The following is a 16,597-nucleotide window of genomic DNA, read 5'->3' on the forward strand; positions in this document are numbered from 1 at the left end:
AAAGAGCAGTTGGAAGGTAAAAGTCAGAAGGGACAGTGGAGCTTGAAGAAAACTCAGCAGGTGGATTAGAGTCCTTCTCTTTAATAAATTAAAAAGAAAAAAAAAAAAACCCATCCTGAAACTGTCTGGACTTCAGTTTATATATAAAAAGAACCTTCCTCCCTCACATTTCTTCTGAGATTATTTTACTTCGTCTTGTAGTTTAACCTTTAGAAAAGAGCTTCCCAAGATGGGGTGTCATGAATGGCTCACAGATGTGCATGATATTTGGGAGCTCCCCAGCCCCCAGTGTGGCTGGTGGACACCAGAATGGCTAGAAATTCTGGTCTGATTTCTGGACCATGACCATTCTCCTCCTCTTCCCTCAAAATACTGCAGAAGTATTATTATTATTATTTGATATATTCTGTGATGTGAAAATGTTTAGGAGTCAAAGTGTTCCTACTTCCCTTTATGGGGGTCTTCATTAGACTGCTGGGACTACAATAACAAATTCCACATACTGGTGGCTTCCAGGTTTACCTTCTCACCATGGCAGAGGTTAAAAAAAAAAAGTTTAAAATACAACAACCACTCATAATTTAATGAGTCTTCTAGCACACTATAGGAAACCTCTCTAATGAAGAGTATCCTACTTAATGGGAACATGTTGAAAGCTTTCTTCCTGAGTTTAAAAAGGAGACATCATTGTTATAAAAGGTTACAACAGCCAAATAAATTAAATTGATTTTTAAATTCTTAAATACAAGTCCCAAGTAGCAATCACTAGAGGAAACTTGGAAAGACTTTATGTTCACTATAATAATAATTAGTAAAATCCAAGCCATTTATATCTACTTTTGAAGTTACATGATTCAAAAAAGACTGAGCATGGTCAAGTAAACTTTGAAACCCAGTGATTTCTGGGGGGGGGAAAGACAGGTAAAATGATCACTCAAACAAAAATGTTCATAAATAAGCAAGACTCCAGCAGCAATGTATTCATTTTCCTGAGAAAATTAGCAAATAGGCAAATTTACATGAGATGGAATTTATGTTTTTGTTGGTACTAGAAAAGGCCAGAAGGAAGCTATTGATATTGGGTTTGGGTTTTTTCCTTTAAAATTTGATCTTTTATTGATTTTATATACAGAATCTAAATTAGAAATATCATTTTAAAGAAGGGGCATGTTTATTTTAGAAAGAATGGTCTCATCTGACTCTCATCTTTTCTTGATGAAAGCCTAATTAGATATGCAAACTTGATCAAGTTCAAGATGATAACCACTGGGCATTAGAAAATCATCAATTATTAATGAATTATAAGAAATGTGTTAAATATATTTTAAGAAACATTTTCACAAAAGAGAGCATTTAAATATTGTAACACAGAAGATGCTCATCTCAAAAAATTCCAGATTATCAGGAGTAAGAAGTTAATAAAAGTACGTACAGGCAGACCAGCTATTTTCACGCATTTATTTTCCCATTCCTTTTCCCTATAAATACCCAGTCAGGCCTAAGGAATTGCAATTTAAGAAGATTATCTTACAAAGCTGCTTCTTTCAAGGATTTTATAGTCTAATCTGGAACCAGAGAAGTTTCTTTTTTTTTTTTAAGATTTTATTTATTTATTTGACAGAGAGAGATCATGAGTAGGCAGAGAGGCAGGCAGAGAAAGAGGGAGAAGCAGGCTCTCCACTGAGCAGAGAGCCCATGTGGGGTTCAATCCCAGGACCCTGAGATCATGACCTGAGCCAAAGGGAGAGGCTTAATCCACTGAGCCACCCAGGCATCCCAGGAACCAGAGAAGTTTCTTGGTGGAACAGTAGTAAATGGGATTCTTGGGACATCTTTCGCAGGTTTATCCCTTCCATTTTTTCCCACAATCACCTGGAGTGACACAAACTATGACCTAACATGGAAATATGACCTCATAAGCCAAATACCTATGCATATAAGAAGTAAAACTATATAAAAGAAAAGCACTGAAGTAGACATCAACCACCATATACAATATAAATTTTTACAAATAAATGGTTGAGAACTTTAAAGAAACATAGTAAGTATCCTAAATTGTATGAGGGAAGACACAGTAATGTGCTTATAATATGCTATAATAATAATAAATGAAACCAAACCCTGTCCAGAACAGAACTGCAAAGGAATCAGGGAGTTTGACCCTCAGCTTTCCAGTTTCCCCACACTCTAAGACAGGTCACAGGTGACAGGAAATATATAGAGAATAGGATCATTTGTAACATCTACTTCAAGTAAAAATACCAGCTGGAGAATAGATCAATAACTTGCAGTGTAACCATATATATGGACCTACAAAAAGTCACACCTTCAGAGATCAAAATGGATGCATGTCAGGGGCAGAATGGTCAGAGCAAAAAGCAAGATGGAAAATACAATATGCAAATACGATGCAAAACCAAATAACATTCTGTTCAGAGATACAACCACATGTGGTAAAAGTTTCAAAAAGTATTAAATAATAGAAACTTAGTGAATGTTGATCTCTGTGGGTAGAGAAGGGAAATGGGAATCTGGAAAGGACATTCAGAGTCCTCAAAGATTTGGGTAGTTTCTGTTTGTTTGTTTTTTTTCTAAGGCAGAAAAGAAGTAAATGGGTATCTATATTAATATTCTTTATACCTGAATATGTAACGTTATTCTGTATATATTCAAGTTTTATAAAACGATTCTGACAAAGAAAAGCAAAAGGAAAAATTAAGGATAATCATAACGAGAAAATAATTAATAAACAGATTTTTTTTTTTAATCACTGGAAAAGGGAGGAAGCTCAGAGAAAGAATTCCATCCGGTAAATTCAAGAAAAGGAAAGCTGAAACATAGATAAAAATGATCTCAGCAAGTGGAGAGGGAAATTATATATCTGGCAAAGGGAATAGCTGTCAGGGGATGGTAGGAAACCAGCAGCTTTCCTGGTTCTGGTTTAGAATCAGACCAGGTTCTAGACCAGTCTCCTCCTGAGGGGAGCCAAAGATGTGGGATGAGCCTGAAAACACAGGTGGCAATGTGAAGGGACTTCGGGCTCCTTTAATGAGCTAGCAAGGTTCATTTGTTTTCCTTTGTTCTACATTTAAGAAACACTAAAGTCTATCAAGATTTTTTCAATAATAGGGACACCTGGGTGGCTCAGTGGGTTAAGCCTCTGCCTTTGGCTCAGGACATGATATCAGGGTCCTGGAATCAAGCACCACATGGGCTCTCTGCTCAGCAGGAAGCCTGCTTCCCCTACTCTCTCTGCCTGCCACTCTGCCTACTTGTGATCTGTCAAATAAGTAAAAAACCAAAAAAAAAAATTTTTTTTTCAATAGTATATCCTCGTTATTTGTCTGAAACCAAAGCTCTTTGTCCTGTGGAGGATGAACTGGAAAGCAAAGTTAAGAAACAGGAATAAGAGTGAGGGGCTCAAAACCTCCCCTACATGTCACGTTTAATGCAAGCACTTTATGCTTTATTTACAGAAAACATGACTTGCTCTATACGCTTGCGCTATGGCTAGAGGAATTTCCCCTGAATTTGAAATTCTTGCTATTCAAAATGTTTACTGTAGCAGCACGGTTGATTTCTTTCCTCAAAAAGCATAGGGGGGAAAAAAGCTTAGATGAATAAACAGAAGTCAAGTAAGGGAAAAGAAAGAAAGAGAAAGACAGAGAGAGAGAGGAAGAAAGAAAGAAAGGAGGGGGGATGAGCAGGTGGGTGGGTGGGTGGGTAAGTGGTAAGTAAGAGCAGAGAGGCCAAGAAAGCAGTGGGGCAGTGGGAAGAAAAAGCCAAGCTCAGTGAGGCTGCTACGTGGCTGTGAGCAAAGTACTTAACCTTTCTTGTTTTCACTTTCTTCACCTGTAAAAACAGAGGTTCAGCTAGATAACCCTAAGTCCTTCTGGATACATAAATGGCCAGCATGATTCTATTACATGATATGATCCTATTAAAAAGGTACAAAGTCATTCTTAGAGAGCTTTCTTTGTACTGAAGATACTACTACAAGTATTAAAATGATGCTAAAAATATATTCTATGATTATACGGAGACATTAATTTCAATGTTGTAAATTTTTTGAGGGTCTTAATTTGGACCTAAGAATAAAATGAAACATGGCTGACTCCTGACTCTCTCAGCAAATTATTATTGTGTTGATGGCCAAAGGGAGAATTCAATGATCTACCCAGCATTTCTCATCATCATGTGTTGTTTCTGAGACTAGAATTCAACATCTTTTGCTGTGCTGTTTTAAAATGATGGCATATTTCCTAACACAAACTGGATTCTAAGACTAGCATATTTAAGCTACCCAATCCTTGATCCCTAATAACCACTCCAAAAAGAACATTTCCAAAAGCAGCAGAGCAAGAGCAAGATTTGGTGGCTAAAAAGAAATAAATATAAATCAATCAAAATTAATACCACCAATAAAATGATAGCAGAAAGAATTACTATTACAGTCATCACAATTATCAAGGGTTGTGGAATGACAAAGCTATATTTGGGAAGTATCTCGTAGATTAATTTATCTGTGCCTTTTCATTTTAACTCTAAAGCAGAAAAACATTTGTTGAAAGAGCTCAGAAGAGCCTGGCTAGGAGAGAATTTTTGTGATTAATTACAAGAATGTACCTAAATTACTCAGCAGTATTTCTGATGCAAGTAAGCCTCAAGGAGGCCTCAACCTGGGCCTGTACAGATTTGAACAAAACACTACTACAGTTTCTAAAAGGCCGAGGCCACTCATCTCTAGAATGACTGTAGTCCCACTAATAGTGCAGTCTTGCAAAAACTCAAGGCTACCAAAAGAATCTGTAATTTGCTCCAGCCAACACCTGAAGACAGAGCCTCCACCTCCCAGTTTCTACGGGAGGGTAGGAGCCTAACTTGTATAAGCTCTGGTTAGCAAACCCAGATTGGTTTCATATGGATCAAACCTTCTCCTAACTGCTTTTTATAATTTTTTACTTCCCTCATTCGGCTGATCCTCCACTCACCTGTCTCCCTATTCCTTCATTTTTCTTTTGAAATTCTGAGTCCTCTCTGTACAAATTAAATGAGTTCAGTTCATACTAATCTCTTCCTTATTTTTCTAGTGCTGAATCATATCTGTCCTTACCACTTTAACTGCTGTCTAACACTGTTTAATTTTGACACTAATAAATTCTCAATAAATGATGAAGAAATTAAGCCAGAAAAATCAACTTACTAGCAAGCTAACAAGATTAGTACGTAATAAAGCCAAAATTTCAATCGAGACCTGTATGATCATCACTGTTAATTACTTTGCTTCACTTTTGGACAAGTATTTCTTAAAATTCAAGAATAAATCCTATCTTGAAGGTTAATTGATGACATACCATCTAAAGTATGAGGTACGGGTTTTTTTTTGTTTTTGTTGTTGTTGTTTTTTTTAATTTTTAATTTTTTTCATAAACATATAATGTATTATTATCCCCAGGGGTACAGGTCTGTGAATTGCCAGATTTACACACTTCACAGTGAGGTATGGGTTTTTGAAAACCCAAAACCCATATGCCATTAGGATTTACAAATGAGGGGCGCCTGGGTGGCTCAGTGGGTTAAGCCTTTGCCTTCATCTCAGGTCATGATCTCAGGGTCCTGGGATCGAGTCCCGCATCAGGCTCTCTGCTCAGCAGGGAGCCTGCTTCCTTCTCCCTCTCTCTCTCTCTCTGCCTGCCTCTCTGTCTACTTGTGATCTCTCTCTCTCTCTCTCTCTCTCTCTCTCTCTCTGTTAAATAAATAAATAAATACATCTTTAAAAAAAAAAAAAGAATTTACAAATGAGGAACCTAACATATGTTAAAAATTGCATTAAAATAATTGAATTCACAAAGGAAATTATGACAGCCTAAAAATGGACCTATGCAAAATAAAAATTTTAAAAGTTACGTATTAAATAAAAATAACACTAACATGCTTTCCTTCTGGAATTAATGGAACTGATAAGTATAGGAAATGTTTTTTCCAACTAGATGTTTATAAATTTCCTCAGCAGAAGACACAAATATTAACAGCAGAGGTTCAAGAATCAGGGAGACTGAGGCTCTACACACAGTCCTCCATTTATTGGTCATAGGACCTGGACAAATTATTTAATTCTCTGAGCCTCTTCAGCTACATAATAAAGCCAGCATCATGGTACAAAGAATTCCAAGATGGTTTCCAAGATGTCTGGTCCCTTCTATACATGCCCTATATGATCCTCTTCTGAATGAGTGCAGGACTTATAAATATGATGAACTATCATTTTCATGATTAGGTTCCATTATATGATAACAGTGATCATATTTGCAGCTGTATTATGTTCCCTAATCAGTTAACTCTGACTTAATGAAAAGACTATTATCCTACGTAAGTTCGCAAGCTCTTAAAGAGGGTTTTGATGTCAGAGAAATGTGCTTTTCCCATCCATGAAGAAGTAAATTGCTATGTTGTGGCTGGATCTAGATCTGTAAATAGGTGATCTCCTGGAGCCTCCAGCTCACAGCCAGCAAGATGAGAACTTCAGTCCTAAAACTATACGGAATTGAACTCTGCTAACAACATGCCTCATCTTCTAAGAAAAGCTCCAACTTCAAAAGAGAGCACTGGCTGACAACTCAACCTCAACCTGCAGAGACCCTGAGCACAGATCCAGGTAACTTTTGCCCACTCTCCCTGAAACAGCTCAATCACTCCTTAGTCCCCATCACAAGACTCAAAATGCAAACCCAGATTATAAAGCATTTTTTTTAAAACCATCTCAATTTTTTTCTCTTATAACCGACTCAAGAAGAAAATAATAAAGTTCCACCTGACTTACTATCACTATCTTTATTATTTTTTTTAAAGATTTTATTTGACAGAGAGAGACATCACAAATAGGCAGAGAGGCAGACGGCGGTGGGAGGTGGGAAGCAGGCTCCCTGCTGAGCAGAGAGCCCAATGTGGGGCTCAATCCCAGGACCCTGAGATCATGACTGAGCCTGAAGGCAGAGGCTTAACCCACTGAGCCCACCCAGGTGCCCCTATCTTTATTATTTTTAAGACTATTCGAGGAAACATAAATCTTTATGATTACCCTACATCTCTCACTTTCTTTTCTATACTCCAAATATTCAAATCCAATTTCTAAAAATGGAATGAACTCCCATATGCAATAATCTTCTTTCCCAAACTATGGATGGTCACTGAATGGGTCATCTCTGCTACAAGGCACCAATTTCAGTTAGGATCTCTCAGCCACAAATAAAATAATACTTGACTAAGATGAATTAAGCAAAACTGATGTTCTCTTATACCATATAAAAAAGAAGTCCAAAACAGACTCTGATTGAGCAGTTGAACAAACAGTACCTAGATTCTTCCCAATTTCTATCTTACCATTATCAAGTGTAGGTGGTGGTTTCTCCTAGCACAATATGGCTGTTGTAGTACTGATCATCATATTCTTTTTTTTTTAATATTTTATTTATTTATTTGACAGAGAGAGAGAGAGAGATCACTTGGCAGAGAGGCAGGCAGAGAGGGAGAGGGAATCCCCGCTAAGCAGAGAGCCCAATGCGGGGCTCGATCCCACAACCCTGGATCATGACCTGAGCTGAAGACAGAGGCTTAACCCTTTGAGCCACTCAGGTGCCCCCTGATCATCATGTTCTTAATAGCACTCTAGGCAGGGAAAAGTGGATAATGTTGTAACAGGCCTTTACCTTGTGATTTTTCTTTCTTTTTTTTTTTTTTTTAATTTATAAGTTGAAGCTTGATAAAAAGCACTCCAGCAAGGCTCCCTCTTAAGCTCTTCCATTAATGCTGGCAAAGGAGAATGGGACTGCCATGGTTAACACAGACCAACACAACTTATTCCCCAAGAATGGACATTTTGCCACCCAAACATGCTAAGATGTCTCTTAAGATGAAAAGATAGTGAAATAGGATGCCTGCGTGACTCAGTTGGTTAGGCATCTGCCTTTGGCTCAGGTCACAATCCCAGGGTCCTGTGATCTATCCCTGGGTCCAGGCTCCTTGCTTAGTGGGGAGTCTGCTTCTCCCTCTATCACTCACCCTGCTTGTTCTCCCTCCCTCTCTCTCTGACAAATAAAATATTTTTTAAAAAAGTTAAAAAAAGAAAAGATGGAGAAATGACTACTGGATGGGCTAGCAACAACGACTACCTTAACAAAATGTTGTGTAAGCTGAGGGTGCTTTTAGTGACAATTTGCCTTATACCAGGGCTTCGGACAAATTTGATAAATTCCCATGGTATGGAGAGAGGAATAACTTTACTGGGAAAGGGGGTTAATGTACAAAGCTATGAATACTAAGAGAAGTGAAGACAATTATCCTCCATCTTCTAATTATTCTACAAAGAATTGTGCTGAGGCATGACATATTTGCTTGAACAAAGGCCAGGCCTCTATCTCAGTGAAGGGAGCCCATTCCTCATTACTTTCAATTCTTATATTTATCAAATTAAAGGATGCATGGACTACATGGACACCAGGGTTTTGGTGCTCACTTTTTCTAGGAGTTTTGGGGAAGGACAGCTGCCCCACACCTGAAGACAATGTGTTCTATAAAAAGTTGCAATCTCCTTGCAAGGAAGAAAAGAAGATCTCTAATCCCATGGAAACTTTTATTCAGTGTAGCCCTTCCACTAGAAAGAGTTGGGTGGACTTGATCAAGCTGGCTCCTTCCCCAGGCAATCCATAATGAAAACATATAATCATTTCCCCAAAAATTTTCCCCATAGTCTCATCAAATATAAATTTTTCCATCATGGGAACTGGCTTGTCCACATGATGAATAGAAGGAGAATGACCTTATCTATCATTCCTTCATCCTAATGTCCCATTCCATGATTGACTTTGCTGTCCAATTTATTGGGATTTATCATTCTCCTTGGGAGTGAGTCAAAATTTTTGTGTTGTTCTAGTGTTGGATAACAAGCTCTGCGGGAATAGAAGGGTCGAGTTTTGTCATCACCAATGACCTCTAAAAACAAGGGAGGGTGAGCAGAGAACCACCCAATGCAAAACCAGTGTCAGTCTGGACCCTTTCAGATATAACCTACCATTTTCACATAAAGATCAAACGAATAAAAGGACATAGATTAATTGTTCTTGTCCCTTATTCACAGATGTCCAAGTATCCAGGACTCCTGTGAGGACAGAGCTTTAGCTGCTTGCTTCCTCAAAGGACTTTACCTTCAACACATCATTCAGCAGAAATGACTGATTTGAATCACCTCAAGGTTTCAGCTATTGATGACCGAAAAAGCCACTGTTGCTGATACAAGAAATTATTTTCTAACATGACAATGAATGCTGGTGGGTCAAACACTGATAATATTGCCATCTATGTAGGTCAGCGCAAGGACCATCACCTCTACCCTCAAAAGGAATTAAAAGTGCTGATGGTGATCCCCTTCCGGAGATGCTGTGGGCCACACTGTAGCTATAAATATCAAGGTTCAGGTGCTTATTTCTAAACAAAAGCTAGTAGCTCCCTTTGATGTTAATGTCCTTGCACAAATTCTACAGATTCACTGATGCCTTAAGTCCTAAGCCTTTTTAACTCTTATTTTTTTCCCCCTACAATTCCATCACCTTAAGATTTTTTTCATATTAGGCAGAAAGGTAATTTGAGTGACAAACCCTTCACGATAACTATAGTATTTTCTCTACATCAGTGACATATGTTTCAATTAGAGTCCCTTATAATTAATTCTTTATTAAAAGTCTCCTCATTCCCCCATGTATAGACCGACACCTACCGTAAAGATGTGTCTGAATGTTGGGATACACAGAACACTGGCTCAAACTAGTAAGCCCTTTCCTCCCAACTCCCAACATAAAAAACTTAAATTTATTTATCCTTATCCAATATTTGTTATTCTTCATGTGTTCCCCATGTTGATTGTGAGCAAAGTCCTTGAAAAGTAAATAAGCCTAAGTGACTATTTTTCAGAACATCAATAAAAGAGTAGCTTTCATACTCTCCTATATGTGTTTCTACAGTGCTTAAAAGATTTTAAAAAGCATGTCCTGTTGCTAAACTTTTAAAAAATACAAAAAAATAAATAAAAACACAAAGATAAAATAGCTAAAAATAAAGAAGAAAGGAATCTTCAGAAGGCAGGCAAACCAGTGACAACTACTGAGTGAAAAGAAAGGAGGCTTAAGGTTGGGACTGAATATGGGGATTCCCATGAGGTCAGTGAGGTCAACAAAGTCAACAGCTATGACTCTACACGGTCACTGTTATCTCCTTTCCCACCGGTATAACCTCTTTCCTTACCGACTGTCTTCTCAGACCAAAGTCCCTGTATCTGTAAAGGACTGATTATTTCCCTCTTCCCTCTTTAAACAAAGAACATGTGAATGCTGAAACTATATTTATGATAAAAATGATGTAGTATTTCAGTCTCCTAGGACTTTGCCCTTTAATACTGATGAGGGAGCAAAAGGCAAGCTGAAGGCAAAACACAAGCAAACAACACCCCACAACCTAACCAACACCCCCCAACACACATACACATGTAGAATATATGAAACATTCCTGAGGCACTCCTGGCTGCCCTAGAATAAAGGGAAAAACAAATGGTTAACTGATACAGATTATAATCATGCAGGACCTGAATCTCCATCAGCCTTAATGATTGACTAGAAACCTACAGACTCAATTTCCTGGAGCCCTAACATCAACCTCCCCTCCATAAGACAAAATCTTATATAATCAGTCACCCTTCATAATCCCACGCATCTCTCTGCCTATGGGTCCTGTCCCTGTGCTATAATAAAACACTTTTTTGCACCAAAAACATCACAAGCGTACTTTCTTGGTCATCTGCCGAACTACCTTATGGAACAGCATGTTCAGGTAGCAAGGAGATTAACACCCCCACACACAAAAAAGGAGAGAGAAAGAAAAGAAACAAAAAGAAGGGCTAAATGACCTGAGTTTTCTGCTCTCCAGTGAAAATCCTATTTGCCCCAGGCAATCTGTAAAACATTAAGAAAGAGCAGTGAGGATAAAAGCCCCCCCACCCAACAAATGTAGATTGGAAGAAAATCACCATAGGCTAAAAGAAATCTTACAAGAAAAAAAAAAGGAAAAAATAAAAAGAAAGAAAGAAATCTTACCACATTAAGTACAAATACATTGCATTAATATCTAATTCTCTACCCTTCCCCTATCCACATCTTTTTGCATAGGACCTCTTGCTTCTCCAAGAAAGAGGTCACAGATGTTTTACACCCCTTGTCTCTGTTTGTCACCCGGTCTGCTGTGGTTAATGGAATATGAACAGAAAAAAACAAAAACAAACAAACAAAAACCCTCTGCGCTATTGTGCCTGCTCTTCTTCCCATGCACAGCAGCACAAGAACAGGCCTGGGCTAGCTGAGGAGGATCAGAGATGTGAACTGAGCCACTCACAGGCATTCCCAGCCTAGGTCAGCAGCCCCTGTGCTAGGTAAATGCAGGCTGCTCTATGCTACTTAGATTATATGGTTGACTGGGGCCATAAATTAGCTGAGCCCACACCCAAGGATTCCAACTCCTCCCACTTACAGAGGAGAAAACTGCACCCACCAAGTGCAACAGACCCATGCCAGTGGCAGAGCTGGAAGTTAGGCAGGCCCTGAGACAGAACTTTGCAAACTTGCATTATTACTCTATACATGGATACTTATCATCCTCATGGGCACTGGAAAGCCAGTTCATTTCCCTGCATCTCAGTGTTTCATTTGTAAATGGAGGAAATATATACGCTGAACAAGTAACTAGAAACCATCCGGCCTAAATATAAGAATCAACATGAAAACGTTTTCTATAAAAGGGAGAAAGAAGCTAATGACCTTAGTGTTTAATGTAGGCAAGTACATCCTTAAACATTTACTTACAATGATGTCATTTTATGACATTTAATTTTTGTGATAAGATTTAATGGAAGAGCAAACTAAGGCTCAGGAAACTTAAGTAACTCTGACCTAAGGACATTAACCCCACAGCACCTGGCATGGTTTTACTCATCAGCAGGTTGCCTACTGCTTGAAGCTCAGGAGAATGGTTAACTATTGTGAAATAAATAAATTTCTGCATCTTGGTCACCTAGAAACATGCTACAAAGTTATTCAAATTAGAATGACTGATTTTCTATCTCTGATCTGAAAATTATACCAGCAGTATTTTTGTTTTTACATGTAGACACCTGTCACCTGCCATTAATGGTCACCTTGGTGGCTAGTTACAACATTCTACCTGCTTTGGAAGATGACGACCTTCTATATGAAGTGCTCCCAGAGGTGTACAGTGCATTTCAGTTATGCCATGTGGCCTACATTTTGATTCAAACTACACCAAACGTACCTTCCAAACTCATTAGAAATACGTATTTTTAGGTTTAACTTCTCTAAATGAGAAGGACTGACTCTCTTTGAGGTATCCCATAAGACTTGAATTAAACGTATTAAGAAATGCCTCTAAAAATCTGGGCGGGGGGGACATGACAAGAGACAAAAGAATTTTGCACCAACAAATGTTATAAGAAAAAATATGAGGTCAGTGTGAATTACTGGAAATGCTCATTAGTAGTATAGAATCTCGACTTGAATGGGACTTAAAAGAAACCACAAAAAGAATGAAAATTGTATTAGGGCAAAAAACCTCTCTAATCTTTTCTCAGCCTCAAAGTACTGAGTGAAAACTTCTCTCTTGGAATCCTAACTGCACAGTGGGTTTACATACAAGCACAACTCTCTCAGAGATGAAATTTCATGCAATTTCTTAGGGTCTTCAGGCATTCTGCTTAATCCACATTAAAATAAGTCAATCAGAAGGATTAAAGGAATATACTTTTATTCCACCTTAAAATCTTTGCCAATAAAATGCATTTGACAAAGATTCTACTACTAAGTCTTAAAACTTACAACATCCTGAAGAAAATGAGGAGTGATGCTGAAGAAAGATAGTGGAATCCTGCTGGAATGCGACTTTTCTCATGGCTAAATTCCATTCTGATTATTCTCATGGCAGTGAGTCACAAATTTCAGGTCACACAGAAAGAAGGAGCAAGGAGTAATGGCATCCTCTTCAACCTCCTATAGAGCTTTGTTGGTCCACGTGTCTTTATTTTTGAACAGAAATCTTTTTTCTTAAATTTTATTATTTTTAAATAATTTCTACATCCAAAGTGGGGCTTGAACTCACAACTCTGAGATCAAGAGCTGCATGCTCTACCATCTGAGCCAGCCAGATGACCCTTGAATAGAAAACTTGGTCATCATTTCTGAACAAAAGTAAGACTGTGAACAAGAACTTTACAAATGCTTCATGGTCCTTCCCTTATTAAAGTAGTTCTAATTTGTATTATAAATAGAAGCACACATTTGGAAAGAATCTCTTAGATAGCTTATTTAATTGTGATAGTTAACTGGTTTAATTGTAAACAACTAGTTGAATAATAAATTATGTACATATATAAATACTGAAAGGGCACTATTTCAGTTCACAAAGGGAATTTTTACTTTAAATATACAAAAAATACAGACAAACTATACAGTCTTTCCAGTAGGAAAATACTAACGTATACTGTGAAAATTAATAAAGCGAAACCACTAAAACGGAGCTGGGAGACCAGCCAGGGGAGCTCTCGGTCCTACCACTTCTCATGAACCGCAGACACAACAGGAAAAGATGGACACTGCATTTTTACCACCCAGCAGGAGGAAGAAAGACTCCACTGCCACAGTTCCTACAACCTTCCCCTCCCCCATTCCCTATTCCCCATCCCTACCAGCCTCCACCAATGAGACAGCCCAGACAATGCAGCCAATGAAAGAAACTCACAGCTCAACCAAGGAAAAGCCACCATGGTTCCAACTCCCAGTTTACTCCAGTGGACTTCTTTGTTTATGACAGCCTTCCCAACCTTCCCTTTGCCTCTGGTAAAAGGGCTCATCCCCTCTGTTCAGCTGATTAGTTTAAGAGTTTTGCCTTAGGTTGCCTACCCTGATTACAAGTCTCTGCTATTCCCAAATAAAGCTTGCATTTATTTATTCATTTATTTATTTATTTTTCTGCTGGTAAAATAACTGGCAGTTTCATTTTTAAGGTTAACGATACTGTGGAATACAACTGTGGCCTTGTGGTAGTATCCTATCTGCGTCCCATAAGCTCTGTGAAATGCTTGCTGACATCCTGTCTGCATTTCAAACAATGCTTAACTATGTGCCAGATTTAAATTATAATTTACATTCACCAATATAAGAGTGCTCTCAAAAAAAATAGTTTAGTATTTGGCACTACTGAGATATAATTGACAAAACCTTAAAGTATTTTAAGTGTACATGATGATCTGGTTAAAATATTTTTTAAATGAAACTCATCTATGGGTGGAGAATAGTTTTGTGTTTATGTGTAATCTTTACCCAAATCAACTTCAGTTTTATCTGGAGTTAATGAAAAAAAAAAAAAAAAAAAAAGTAAAGCAGGGGCTTTCATATTTTCTGTGTAAGCTTCTACTTAAAGATAATAAAAGATAGAATCTACCCCAAAACATTTGTTGATACAAAATGAAAAAATCCTTTAGAATCTCTAAAAGTAAGAAAGAGAGTTTTATTCAAGCCCAAGTTTGGACAGCTGCCCAGGAAATACGTTTTTCACTGGGAAGAGAGTGTTCCAGAGAATGAACAGTTTTCAAGCAGTTACATACTTTTTACATCTTGTCAAAGCTCAAAATATTATAGAGCACATAGGCAGGACTCATGAGTTTTAATGTCAAGGAGTGCAGGGAATGGGAGCCATTGATGGGTATCTTAAGGACAATAGGGCTTTCCTTTAGGCTACCCACAAAGCAGGTGCACAATGTATGCTTGGTGGGCTGTAGCAAGGCTTTGGCTTAAACAAAGTTTATGTATAGTCATGCTGACTTAGAAGAACATCTAAAATGGCTTCCCTTATGTCTCAGGCCTTTAGAGAGTTTTTTCTCTCATCATAACTTCAACAGTAGACAAAGTATTTACATCAATATGTAAGTGGTGGCAGAATATTTTGAAGTATCAGCAGAGATTCTCTTAATTTTTCTTTCTTTTTTAAGACCTTGGTCTTTCCCCCCATTCACATACCTAAACTACAGGACATTTATTACTTAGGATAGATGATTTTACAGTAAAGAAAAACCATTTGGGATTCTAAAGGCAAAATCTAGAGTATGAACAATTTTGAAAGAAAAAGAGCAGAACTTCCTAAGTCTCTGCCATTCATTATGATGGTCAGAGATGTCCCTGATTTGATGGTGGTAGGTAGGGGACAGAAAAGAGAGTTAAAGAGTCAAAGGGAAGGTCAGCAAGGAAGAAGCAGAAATGCTGGCTCCTTGGGAAAGGTGGTACAAGCAGAAAGAGTTAGGGGTCTACAGAAAAAGAAAAACATATCTTTCTTGATAAAAGAAAAATCATTTTAGGGGTGCCTGAGTGGCTCAGTCAATTGAGCGGCCAACTGCTGGTTTCAGCTCTGGTCATGATCCTATTGGTTGTGAGATCAAGCCATACCAGGCTCTGTGCTCAGTGGGAGTCTGCTTGAGATTCTCTCCCTCTCCCCCTCCCCATTCGCTCATTCTCTCTCTGGAATAAATCTTTAAAAAAAATAAAGAAAGAAAAGAAAAATCATTTTAGCTCCCTCCCCACCCCAACCATCTTATAAAAGAACATAAAAACAAACAGCCACTATCAGGCCAGGAGATAGCCTAATCATATCAGGGTAAAACTCCCAGAGCTGATTCACAAGTGAAGACTGACTTAAGGCGCACTCTTGAGTTTTTTTTGCTGGACCTAAACCTCTGTGACCACTCAAATACCAGGCAAAATAGAGCCAGAAAATTGATAATGTTGATGATGGCCCTTGTGATCTTGATCTGGACCCAGGAGCCTTAAGATGACCTTTGCCCCAATTCTATGCTGTATTTTCATTGAACAAGTGCCTTCATAAACACGTACACACCCATGGCTCAAAACTTCCCATTTTGTTCAGGGAACAAAGATTTCCCCAAAATCTTTAGGAAAGATCCCCAGATTCCTCATTGCTTTAAGTAAAACCCTTCCTTTTCCTAATCTCTGGCTCTGTTGTGTCTTTTGGCTTGACACCCATCACGAGATGAGCCCAGTTTCAGTTCACAGTGGGTCCTGTTTCTAACTAATAAGAGTTTCTTATTAGTTATATCACCTCATCTTCCTTTGGGGGTACAAAGAAGCCCCATGTTTACCTTATTGGTGTTGATCCCAAAATTCCTGACTAAAGGGTTAAGACTACATTCCTAGAGGAGGCTGGGACTGCAATTAGATGGGTATTAAGTCCCAGTTTGGTTACTTGGCCTAACTGATGCCATTTGGGAACTGTGGTTTTCTTTCAAACACTTTCAAAGGCAGGTGGGCCAGGATCAAGTGTTCTAAGAAGCCACTATTCCTAGTACCATCACAAGATTGAGATCTACTTATGTGAAACACCAAAGTAAGAAGATATACAAAGGCTCAGCTGTCAGCTTGAGCCCCTCCAGAAATAGTTCTCAGACACGGAGGTCACAGCGAATAAAGAGGGGGGAGAGGAG

The sequence above is a fragment of the Mustela lutreola genome, chromosome 5 (genome assembly GCF_030435805.1).
Source record: "Mustela lutreola isolate mMusLut2 chromosome 5, mMusLut2.pri, whole genome shotgun sequence".
In the NCBI taxonomy this organism is placed as follows: Eukaryota; Metazoa; Chordata; class Mammalia; order Carnivora; family Mustelidae; genus Mustela; species Mustela lutreola.